We start from the raw sequence: 12,534 nt of genomic DNA, 5'->3' as shown, positions 1-12,534 counted from the left end.
GGGAAGACAAGAGACAGGTCCTGAAAAAGCTCAGTCCCACCTCATCCTTCAATACCCAGCTCTCATACCTCTGTCAGTGTCTCTGGGAAGCAGAGTTGACTACTCCTGCCTGTCACCATAATGTCACCTTATTCGTAGCTACACAATCATCTAGAGCAGGGTTGCCACTGGTTCTGCCAAGGGGCAGCTGGTACAAATGCTCCCCTGTGCAGGCTCCCATGTGCTCTCTGTCTCAGACACTTGGGGCAGCATCAGTAGCCTGAAAGCAGCCACAGGCAGCGTGTAAACAATCACTGTGACTCTATTACAATTAAACGTTATTTACAGGCACTGATAGTTGAGTTTCATATAATTTTGATGGACTCCTGTGTAGACCATTTTTGGGTTTACAGCAAAACTGAATGGAAGGTACACATTTCCCATACACCCTCCTGCCCCCCCACCCCCACAGGTGCAGCCTCCCCGGCTAACAGCATCCCACCAGAGTGGGACGTTTGTCACATGTAACGAACCTACACTGGCACATCATTATCAGCCAAGGTCCACAGTTGACATTAGGGTTCACTCTTGGTGTTGTACGTTCTGTGGGTTCAGGCAAATGGATAACGTGTACGTGTGGTTATGGTATCACACAGAGTAGTTTCACAGCCCTCAACATCCTCTGTGCTCCGTTTCTTCATCTCTCCATCCTCCAACCCCCTGGCAACTCTTGATCCTGTTACTGTCTCCATAGTTTTGCCTTTTCCGGAATGTCCTGGAGTTGGAATCTTACAGTACGTAGCCTTTTCAGATGGGCGTCTTTCACTTAGCAGTATGCCTTTAAGGTTCCTCCCTGTCTTTTCATCGCTGGCTCATTTCTTTGCTGAACAATATTTCATTGTCTGGGTAGACCATAGTTTATCCATTTACCCGCTGAAGGACGTCTTGGTTCCTTCCAACTTTTGGCAGTGATGAAGAAAGCTGCTGCAAACATCCACGTGCTGGTTTGCACACCCTGGCTGCACCCTTGGGTTTGTGACGTGCAGCTGGTGCAGGTCCCCAGGCCGCATTCCCCCCTCTCCCAGGCGCTGTGCTCTCAGTCACCTGCTGCTGATATTCCTGAACCCTACTCTGCTCCAGGCCTTCCTTCTGTGCCCTGCTAGTCAGGCAGCTGGGTCTGCCCCTGCACGGTGCTCCCAGGTGGGGAGCGTCTAGCCCTCCATCTTAGCTCTCACCTCCATGCCTTGGTCAACTGCCAAGAACGAGACCATCCAGCCCTGAGCTAGGATCCCATCCACGTGTTGATACAGTGGGGTTTGCGGTTCTGGATGCAGGGGTTCATGTTTATACTATCCATGCATATTTTCTCCGAACGTTGTCTCAGCTGGCGATCACCTGGTATACTGGGTTGAGTTGTGTCCCTCAGATGTTCCAGTCCTAACTTCTGCAACCTGTGAATATGTCCTTTTTTGGAAGCAGGGTCTTTGCAGATGTAATGATGGTGAAGTCGTACAGATTGGTGGTGAGAAGGGGGGTCCTTAATCTAAGGACTGGTGTCTCCATAAGAGATGTTAGAGGGAGACTTGGATAGAGACACGTTTGGTAAGAGATTGGCAACACTCATGCTTCCTCTGTGTGCCCCCAAAATGTGCATTTCAGCATTAGTCAGTGTTACTAAGCAGCAGAGTTGTGTACCGGGTTCAGCGTTGGGGTCTTGACTCAGAACCCCTCAGCACTTCCGCCAGCCGCCTCTCCCTCCTCAGAAAGAGGTGGACCCTCCTGATGTCTCATCTGTGTTCTGTAAGGTGGAGGTATACTTTGTGTCTGCCTCATAATGTTGGGAAGATTAGACATCTGGCAAGTATCAGAAACATAATAGCCATTATGATTATCATCTTCGTTGGGAGGGTAGTCATACAAATCATCGTAATTATTCTTCTCAAGGAATAATTGTTTTCCGTGTGCTGTGTGCAGCACATGTGCCATATCTGTGGAGATAGAACAGTCCAGGATTTAGTCTTCATTGAAAATCATAATCAAGGTCCACAGAACCTCCATGTGGACCTCACGGAAGGCAAAGCCAGCCTTACCTGTTTGTTCACGTGTGGTCCACGGCAGCTTTCTCAGTAGGACTGCAGAGGTGAGTAGCCACAACCAAAATCAGATGGCCCACAAAACCTAAAATATTTACAGTCTGGTGCTCTCCAGGGAATGTGTACCCACCTCAGCTGTGGATCCCTGTGTGTTGTGAGCACAATGACCACCAACCCCTACTGTTGATCACATATGTTCTGAGCATAACGACCGCCGATCTCTCCTATTGATTATTGAATGTCCTGAGCATGAGGCGTAGGTGCTTTATACACATTGTCTTTAGCGTTTCCGTCTACCTGATTGACAGGTGTTTGTATTTGTAGTTTGACCAGAATAGTTCAATGATTTGCTGCACACCAGAGCAACAGAGAGGCAGTTGTGTTAGGATTTGATGTCCTGGATCCTCATTTTGAAGCTTTGGTCTTGTGCGCCTCTGAGCACAGAAGGTCAACGTGGTTGGGCTTCAATCTGTAGAGTCAGGGAACCCTTGGTGTTGGTTGGATACATTTCAGGGCTTCACAGAATTTGGAGGTGGTGAGGTGCTTTGATGCTATCATTGTCTAATAAATGGACACAGCAGAACACGAATGAACCAGGTCTCCCATTCAAACGGAGCAGAAGACCCTTATACACCAGTTCTGTACACATAGGGCTTGAAATATGCCCGTACATTTGGACGGTACTTTATAAATACCAACAGCCCATTTAACCAGACCTCCAGTACCTGTATTTACCGGGCCATGCGGTGCCAGCACTACACAGATCAATACAACCAGTCTCCCCTCCAGAGCTTTAGCTTCTCTTTCTGTACAAGTAATTCTAATTTCTAGGTCCATAAATTAGCAGCAGGACTTATACAAAGATGTCATTTGCTTCAGAGAGCTGTCCAACTTTAAAAATTGGTCTAAAACCTCTGTTGAGTATGCGAATTGAAACAAAATGTATTTAAGCATTTAGTGGTGTCCATAAATAAATGAAATGAAGGACTTTTATGGCGGTTCACAGCTCTTGGCTGCCTAGTAAAATGCATAAAACCCCAAGGATGTGCTAATGAACTCTGAATGGAAGTTTTTTTCTCTTAATCAAAAGCAGTGGTTGTGTCTTTATCAGAAGGTAATTTTTACAGCCCCCCTTCCCGTCCCCCTCACCCATTCTTACTTGAACTTTGTTTTTAAAGGAAGATCAAGTCTGAAAACCCTTGGAAACCACGAGTATGGGTGTCCACTGGGTGTAATCCAGCATCAACAATAAAAGTCGGCATTACATTTCTGGAAATCTGTCAGTACGTCGAACCAAATGCGTGGGGCAGACAGATATTTCCTCTGGCAATTACATTTCCTTGTTGGTTGACTTCCTTAGTATACATGGTAGATTTTATTTCTTTAGTCCTGTGTTTAATAGATAATTATTCTTTTGTAGAAATTAATCATCGTAAATATTAACTTAATAAGAAGTCAATATCAAGCTTGTAATACCTACTTAATCGGGTTACCTAATCTTGAGGGAATCACATCATGAAAAAAGCCGTAATGTTTCTGTCTAGACTCATGCTGCCCAACGGGACTTCCTGTGGTGATGGAAACATTCTCCTGCCCAGTAGCAAAGCCACTAGCCCCATGTGGTGATGGGAGACCGGAAAGGTGGCTAGTACGTCTAGGAATTGAGTTGTAAGTTTTGTGTAATTATAGTTAATCCCAATTTTAGCTTAAGCCGTTCTCCATGTAACTGATGCTGCTGTGTTGGGCTCATGGATCTCTCCCCCAGATGGTATTCACTTGAATAATAAGGTGAAGCTTATGTTATTTACAAGTAAAAATACTGTTGTTTCCCCCTGAACTTGCACATAAGAGGCCAAGCCAGCTAGCACCTTGGTTTCAGCCTGACTGTTAGCCAAGGACCCAGTTAAACTGCCTGGAGTTCTCATCTACAGAACCATAAGATAAGAAATGGGATTTGCTTTTAAGCCCTGACATTTGGGATGATCTGTTACAGCATCCATAGAAATCAAGCATACGCCTAATATAATCCTTGTACTTCGATAATCGTCATGACACCTGGTCCGCACAGTTTATGGAGCCCTGAAATTAACTCATTCGTGGGCAAACTCTTGAGGGAAATGAGACTCTCCTCCTTGTCCTCTGAGCAGATAGAAAGGTGACCAGAAGCCAGCCTACAGAGAAGATGCAAAGGTACTTACAATGATTTTGTGCAATAAGCACCTCTTCTGTATAAAATACTACGTGTGCCAAGGACCTCACTGAGAAGGACCTAAGGTGACTCCTCAGAGACTTCCCCACACTTGATTTACCCACACAGCCTTCATGGTCCAGTGTGTTGTAAATCTGTTCAATTCTCAAAGGTCTAAGGCTTCAGAGGCAATAGCCTTTATTCTTGGCATTGTCACTGTAAGTCATTGTATTAGTTACAGCAAATTATCTGCAACTCTACTGAGGGAGTGTTGATTTTATTTCCCCCTGGGGTCTTCGTGTGGCTTCCTCGGCAATTCTCTCCTGCCTGTTTAGGCTTAGCGCATTACCACACCGTAAATATTTAAATGTAATTGTATCTTTCTGCTGTCGTTATCAACGTTGTTTATCCATAAAACAACGTGTGACCCTTTTGGTTCATTATGCAACCACTAAAGATATAACATAATAATTATGCACCCATTACAACCAACATCAAACAACATGGTTTGTCACCCACCTGTTAGCTAATTTATAATAACACTTCATTCTACAAATATTGATTTAGTGACTCCCTCCCGTATCTTGGGAACCACTGAAAATCTATATGGAAATAAAGACAAAAGAGCTACAGTCTGGTTGGGGAGATAGGCATACAAAAGGGGTAATGTGTACTACGTGGGTGGCCCCCAACCTGGTGACATTGCAGAGCGTGGGGCAAATGCCGCCTGCAGAGAACCAGCAAAGGTGCCTTGGGAAGGGGACTCTGCTCTTGAAGATTTCATTAGAGATTCCCAGGAACATCCCAGGAGAAAAAAAACAACCCAGGTTGAGAGAACAGCAAATAATAATGCATGGTCTAAAAACATATAGCATGGCTTGAGGTCTCATACTGTGTTTCCCCAAAAATAAGACCTAGCCGGACAATCAACTCTAACGCATCTTTTGGAGCAAAAATTAATATAAGACCCGGTATTATATTATATTATATTATATTATATTATATTATATTATATTATATTATATTATATTATATTTATTATATTGTATTTATTATATTGTATTTATTATATTTATTATAGTATACATATTATATTATATTATATTATATTATATTATATTATATTATACCCAGTCTTATACTAAAATAAGACTGGATCTTTTATTAATTTTTGCTCCAAAAGACACATTAAAGCTGATTGTCTGGCTAGGTCTTATTTTTGGAGAAACACAGCCGCTCTATAAGAGCTGAACAGTGGGCGGTGTAGGTGCAACCACTGTCTCAACCCACTTTCTGGCTCTTAAGAGAGGCTATGAATCTGAATTTCTTCTTCTCCATCTGACGTGGCTTAATTGTCCTCAGTGACATACTCCAGCTGGGTTGTGGCCTCCGCTAGCATTCCATTGATGGCTTCCTTTTGGCTTTAGCGTGTCCCTGGACATGGCTTCATATTACTGTCCCCAAGAGTCGCGTCCCTTGTTTATTCACTGAGACACTCATCTTAGTATTGTCGTGATGGGACCTTACAGATGGCGGTAAGCTTTAATCAGCTGACCTGAAGGTGGGATAGCTTGCATTATGCAGGTGATCCCAAGGTAATCACGTGAGCCCTTAAAAAGTAGAAGAGGCACTCGGCGAGATGTGTGGGAGACGGAGGTAGAGGAAGGATGAGACAGAGATGAAGAGCATGAGATGGACTGGCCCTACCATGGCTGGCATCAAAGGGGACCACAGACCAGGGAATGGGAACACCCCTAAAGCCGAGAGCCCTGCAGGGAAATGGGATCCCCAGTCCTACAACCATTTCCTTCCAACTGCCTGAATGGGTCAGGATCCGGACACTCTTTGTGAGCTCCCAGAAGAACACACAGCCCTATCTCCACTTTGATTTCATTCTTGTGACACTCAATGAGGAGACCCAGCTGAGCTGCACTGTGCCGGGACATCTCATCCACAGGTACTGCCAGCTAATAAAGGATTGTCATGTCAAGTTTCCTGCGTGGTATCAATGGGTTAGGCGGCACAGAAACGGAGCACCCCATCTCCATGAGATCCCTGGTGACATTGAATGAAAGAGGTTTCCCATGTCAGCACAACACCAAGCAGAGAAATGTCAGGCAGGTGCGGTATTTTGATACTTGACCTCCCTTTGTAACACGAGGAATCTCAGAGCAGTTCAATCGCCTTGAGTGTGACGTTATGCTTGTGCCGACACGTGCCTTGCTCTCTCATCGCAATGACACCCAACTGATGTGAACGTTGCCACGCCCTCAGCTCTGGGATGGCTCTGTGTCTACACCTGTCACCTGCACAGGTGCGGACTGCGTTCATACTCTAAGTGCAAACCAAAGGGGATGCAGGTAATACCAGCCTCCCATCACTGGTCATGGGTCTTTCAGATATAACGGCATGCAAACTCTCCTTTCGGAAAGATCAATTTAAAGGACAAGCTACATAACAAGGATCTGATGGGTGTGGTGCCCGTGCAGTCAGAACACTGGAAATATAATTGGAGCTGGATTGGGGAGGTCCCTGGAGATAAAGAATGAGAAACTGAGGAAGAGCCGTCAGCACACAGGTGATTCGATGAAGCATGTGTGGTTACGGAAGGTAAGATGGGCTGTATGCGGCAAGCTTGAAAGTGAGAGGACGATTTAGGAGTCCATTGTCTCACTTTAGAAATCACACAGACACAACCTGAGTGCTGGGAGTCAAAGCAGAAGGAGGACGGAAGCTCAAATGGGAGAAAACTCGTTTGGTTTTGAATCTACCGGCAGCATGCTGTATTTCAAGTTGTGTGTGTGGAGAAGGCAGGATTCAGAGATTTTGCAAAATTCTGACCAACGAGGAACATCACACAGAAATGTGGTGTGTGTGTAGAGAGAGATTCAGGGGGTGGGTAATTCACGTGGTCCAATTAAACATGACTAGTGGCTTCGTTCTAGTTTTGTGAGTCAGTCCACTTTCTGTAGCAAAATGCCACAGCTACATACAATGAGGAAGAATGCAATTACTGATCGCAGAGAATCGTGTTGTGTAAGATTTTCTGGTATCACACACTTCGTGGTCAAACGGTATATTCCTGAGAGGTGAACTAAAAAATATATACACGTATGTAATATATTTATATACACACATGTGGTATGTTTATATATGTAATTTCATCCCTGAGGAATATACCCTTTGGCTATATAATGTATATAGAACTGGCATTTGAAAACCAGGTTAGCACACCAGAAGCAGACTCATTTTAAAGACAGAGAAACTGAAATTCAGTTTCTTAACATTAAACGGTGAAGGAACTCCTTAGAACAGCGTGCTTCCAGCTTGTTTCCGAGAACTCTCGTTTTACGAAGATATTTCCCGTGTCTTCAAAGCATTTGATTCAAATTTCTGAGAGCTCATGTTGAAATAAGACTGCACCTGCCACCTATTATTCAAACATCGAACTTTTACGTTTGTCAAAAACAAAAAACCCCTATCACTTTTCACTGACTGGTTTTATCAAGCAGCCGTTGTAAACTGAAGCAAAAAAAGGAATACATTGACACAATACTGTATTTACTACTTTACGTATTGGGCATATGCAGATGGATTCATGTGGCAGCACGTACCAAATCAGTGAAGACACACCAGGGAGAAATGCAGCTCTCCCTGGGCAGACCTGCTCTGGTTCTCGTGTGACCTGATCCTACACCATAAATGGTGGTGTTCAGCTCTGCGTGGGGTGGTTGTTAGTGCGTGGGTTACCCCAGTCCCCACAAAGCAGTGGCTGTTTATGCCCTGCCATAAACACCTTTTATAATCCTTGCAGGTGTATTTCTGTCGCAGGTGTTAGCATACCAGACTGTTGGCTGCAAAAAAAAAAAAAAAAAATCAGGGTCCGAGCAATGTCACCAATGCCTACTTCCAGTGTTCCACTTACATTGTCTCAATGCCTGCTTTCAACAATTTTTTGTGGTAACAACTTTATCAAAATAAAAGTCACAAATCATACAAGTCACCCATGCGTTCAAACTGTGCTACCTAAGGCTTTTTAGAATATATATGGACTTGTGTATCCACCATTGCAATCCATGTTAGAATATTTCCATCGCCCCCAAAGAGAAACGTTGTTCTTCCTGTGTCTTCTCCCCAAATCTCCCTCATGCACCCCCAACCCTAGGCCACTACCGACCAACTTTCTGTGGCTACAATTTGCCACTTCTGGACATCTCACGTAAATGGAACCGTGCCCTGTGTGGCCTTTTGTGACTGGCTTCTTTCACTTGGAATCACGTTTTCACAGTCCGTCCATGGCTGTGAATACCGTGTGTTGCTCCTTCGTTCCTTCTTACGACCAAATCATACTTCATCACGTAGACACACTGTGTTGCTTATCTGTTCATCAGTTGATTTCTCTGCTTGCAGGAATAAGCCATCCCCACTTTTCCTGCTCTGTGCCCCATCAGTCCTCAGAGACACCCAGAGGGACTTTGGGTGGATGACCTGAAAGCTACAAAGAGTTGCAGGTCAGCTTCCCATTATGAGCTGTTCATGCAGATCTGTGGGCTCTCACTCAGTGAAGGTCCCGCTGTGGAAAATGGGAGTACTCTGGACGGGGTTGGTTAAAACACCCAAACCCTGAGCACAGAACCTGGTGCATGTTGCATACAGGAGTCAGAAATGGGGTGAAGTAAAATATGACAGAAGGGGAAAGTTAATAGAATATAAACTCCTGCTTCATACGTGTTAATGGGCTATGGGGTGAATGCGGGAGGGTGATTTTTTAAAATAATGTGAGCTAGAAGTTAGAAAGAATGTGACAGAGTTTCATCACTTCTCTTCCTATCAGGAAAATAACTGTTAATTCATAGGTTTCCTGTGAGTCAGGATAGAGGTAGTGTTGATGATTGTGGAAAAAATGACCCTCAGAAAAGCAACTCACAAGTGAAAGTTGTATGACCATCCTAAAGGTGGTTTTTCTATGAGGTTCTTAGTTGCATAGCCTGGCAATGCTCCCAATAATTCCCATGTGCTAATATTCTGTTTAAAATCCCCTCATCTGCCCAAATCTATCCACTAAAAATTGCATTATTGTTCCCCATATAGCAAATCAGTATTTGTTCTTATTTTCACACCACGTCACTGCATGAACACCCCAATTCTTAGCATATTCTAGGAAATCATTAGAAGGTTTTATCAGTGGGAACATAAGTGCACGTGTACCTACAAACGTAATTCTATGTAAATGCATGTCGATCACTTTAATGCAACTGCTTTAAACACTGGACCCGACTTACGAATCCAAGTGTTGTCATTACGCCACTATTTTTGAAATCTCTTTGGTATAAATGGTTTTAAAAAGATTGCATGAGCAAACAGTCAATTTTATTGCTTTAAAAATTTTCTAGATTTGAACAAAGACAGTATTTCCCAGTTTGCTAATATTTTTTTTATACTGATCATCTCTATTGAAATTATGAACCCCATTTTTTTCTATTAAAGTTTACCAGTTTAACGCACTTTTACATGCATTGTGTTAACTCACTAACAGGCGTATCATAAAACTGTGGGACAAAGATTCAGTTGCTTGGTCAATGTCATGTGATGAGTCTCTTGAGTTAGAGCGGTACGCACAGGTTTTGCTTCATTTTCCAACTCTCTTTCCCTTCTCTCACTGCTGCCTCATGCTGCCATATTGCTATTACCCGTCATACTCATGGGAGTTGCCTTTTAATAAATGTGGCTCTTTCCCAGACTGGAAGCCATAGTCAGAGGCTAAAAAAATAGTATAATGGAAGATAGAAAAATAAGGAATTGCTACCTCTGAAAACCATCACAATTGTATAAAAATGTATAGTCTAAACAATGTCATGAAAATACAGAGTTTAGCTGGACAGAGCAATGCTGCTATAGGAAGTCCTAAAAACTTTTATTATGCTTTTCTCCGTAAGAGTCAGATCTGCACTGTATTCCCTCCACACGTTTCTACTGTGAAACATTTCAAACGGAAAAGTTGAAATGATAATAGAGTGAACTGTTGTATGCCCTTCCTTGAGAATCTATTAGTATGTACCATTTCCCCACATTTGCTTTCTCGCTACCATTCCTGCTTATGAACGCTGTCATACCTATATATAAAATATACATAAAATACATATATAATACACATCTATGAATACATATACAGAGGGTGCCCAAAAAAGCATACACATTTTAAGAAAGGAGAAAACTGTATTAAAATTGTAACACCAATAACAAAAGATGAATACAAGTCATGTGTACACATTTTTTTTGGTACCCCAGGTATTATAGTTCTATCCTTCTGAATCCTTTGAAAGTAACAACATTTTACTGATAAATCCTTCAGTGTGCCCCTTCTGAGAGAAAAGGCATTCTCGTACATAAGCTACCATGATATTTAAAATTGCTACAATAATATCTCATGTACCACCCCATGTGAAAAATTTCCAATTGTCACAAAATGTCTTATATTTGCGATTTGTATATACCCATCTATAGGAAAGCTGGAGACAGAGGTATAAATATTCCAGTTAATTATATACTTGTCATATGGTGGTCATTTGACCTCTACCCTCTATAAATCTAGAAGTGTACCTTGGCCTTTCTGATTTGTTTGTTTCCAAAAATGTAGATTTATTTATTTGTTCATTTTTAAGAGTCCATGCTGCTTGTTTCGTAGACCTGCCCCTCAGTCTGGATTTGTCTAATTCTTCCCCATCACGATTAGATTCAGGTTAAGCTTTTCGGCAAGAATATTGCGTATGTAATCACATCAGGAGTCACAGAAGGTCAGTGTCTGCCTTTGTTCTAAGCGATTCTCTTTGATATGAAGTACGTATAGACTACCATACGGAAAGAGGCACTGGGGGAAGTTAGGCTCCAATGTAATTACTTGTTCTTATGATTTATCTTCCAAAAAATAATAGTTAAGAAGAGACAGACCAGACTATCTTAATTAAAGAACACATTGGCTCAATCTAGGTTAATAACTGACTAACTCTGGAACAAGTTCCAACATTTTCTAACTGAAATCTAAAAAATACGAACCCATCAACTTCTCCCTGACATGGAGATCCAGTATTAGAAATCTCAAGGTGTCTAGGTGACTGTAATTGCCCCAAATTGCTACGATTTTCTGTAAGACCTAAATGTCACTTGATCACCCCTCTTAAGACGTTTCCAAAACACATAATACAAGGCAAAATGGGACTTTTTTCATAGACCAGCATGAAATCAGTCACGTTTCTTTGAAAATTGCTGACTCGACTAAGCTTTCAGGATAGCTATTAAGGGTTTAATAATAAATAAATGGACATCGTGTGCTTAGCCCAGGATACGGCTAAAAACGTGGATGCCATTCGTGCCCGTCTCTTTCACATCCCTGAGTATGTATTCTGGAACATTTTAGAATCTGTAGCACTCATGGAGAGTACACGTGTTACGTTGAAAGGAGTGGAGGTGAAAAAGAGAAAAGGGACATGTTTGATTTTGGTGATCTAGCGCTAAAGTTCAGACCCTCATATCCTCAAGTCAGTGGTGATCCACGAATGCATGTAATAATGTGTCCATACATCCGTCACAGCCCTTGAATGTTGGACTCACAAAATCTGGGGATTCAGTCACAATATTCGTATAACAAAGATATCAGAAAAGTTACGTATTGCGCAGGTAAACAAAGTGCATTTGTTTGTTTTGGCTAACAGTCAATATTGTAGCTTTGTTACGCGAGCAAATATGTCAAATTCCAATAATTGCAAGTATAACTTCTGTAGCGCTCTGTTTTTTTGTGTGTGTGTTTTTTTTTAAGTTTCACATTGCATTGTGTGTAGACTTGCCCATAAATACATACTAAAAATGCAGAAGTTCCTGCAAGCCTAAAGTTACAAAAATGTGTGTGGTATGATAAATCCCTCCTAAATACTTACCATCACACATTTATTTTCACAACCAATTTTTGACTCAGAGAAATTGTTGAGTGTTCATTTAAGTCACACATTAAAACAACCTCTAGACTGCTGGTAGCGTTGGTTGAATTATTAAAGAGATCGGGGAAGAGAAAATACATTCGCTCTGAAGTTCATTTCTCGTGTCATAGCCTTGTGCGTGTCATCATTTTAAGTCTCCTTTTATGATTTCCTCCCAGTAAAAATGTAGACTGTTTGGCCACCATGAGCTCTGCAGCCCTTGTTAAATCATCTCTCTTCTTCAGGCAATATCGTCTGTGATTCATTTTTCTTTATTATTTGATTTTCCAGTGGCGCTCAGGTA

At 42.3% G+C, this 12,534-nt stretch overlaps 1 protein-coding gene across 3 annotated transcripts in view; it reads left to right on the top strand.

Moving 5' to 3' along the window:
* The window catches only part of PUDP (pseudouridine 5'-phosphatase), a 495,490-nt gene that overhangs the window by 367,570 nt on the left and 115,386 nt on the right, over positions 1–12,534 (top strand). The window lies entirely within an intron of this gene.

Source organism: Rhinolophus sinicus, chromosome 18 (genome assembly GCF_057876585.1).
Source record: "Rhinolophus sinicus isolate RSI-liver-muscle chromosome 18, RSI-T2T, whole genome shotgun sequence".
NCBI lineage: Eukaryota > Metazoa > Chordata > Mammalia > Chiroptera > Rhinolophidae > Rhinolophus > Rhinolophus sinicus.
Note: the sequence above shows the minus strand (reverse complement) of the source record. Positions and strands in the feature narration are given on the sequence as shown.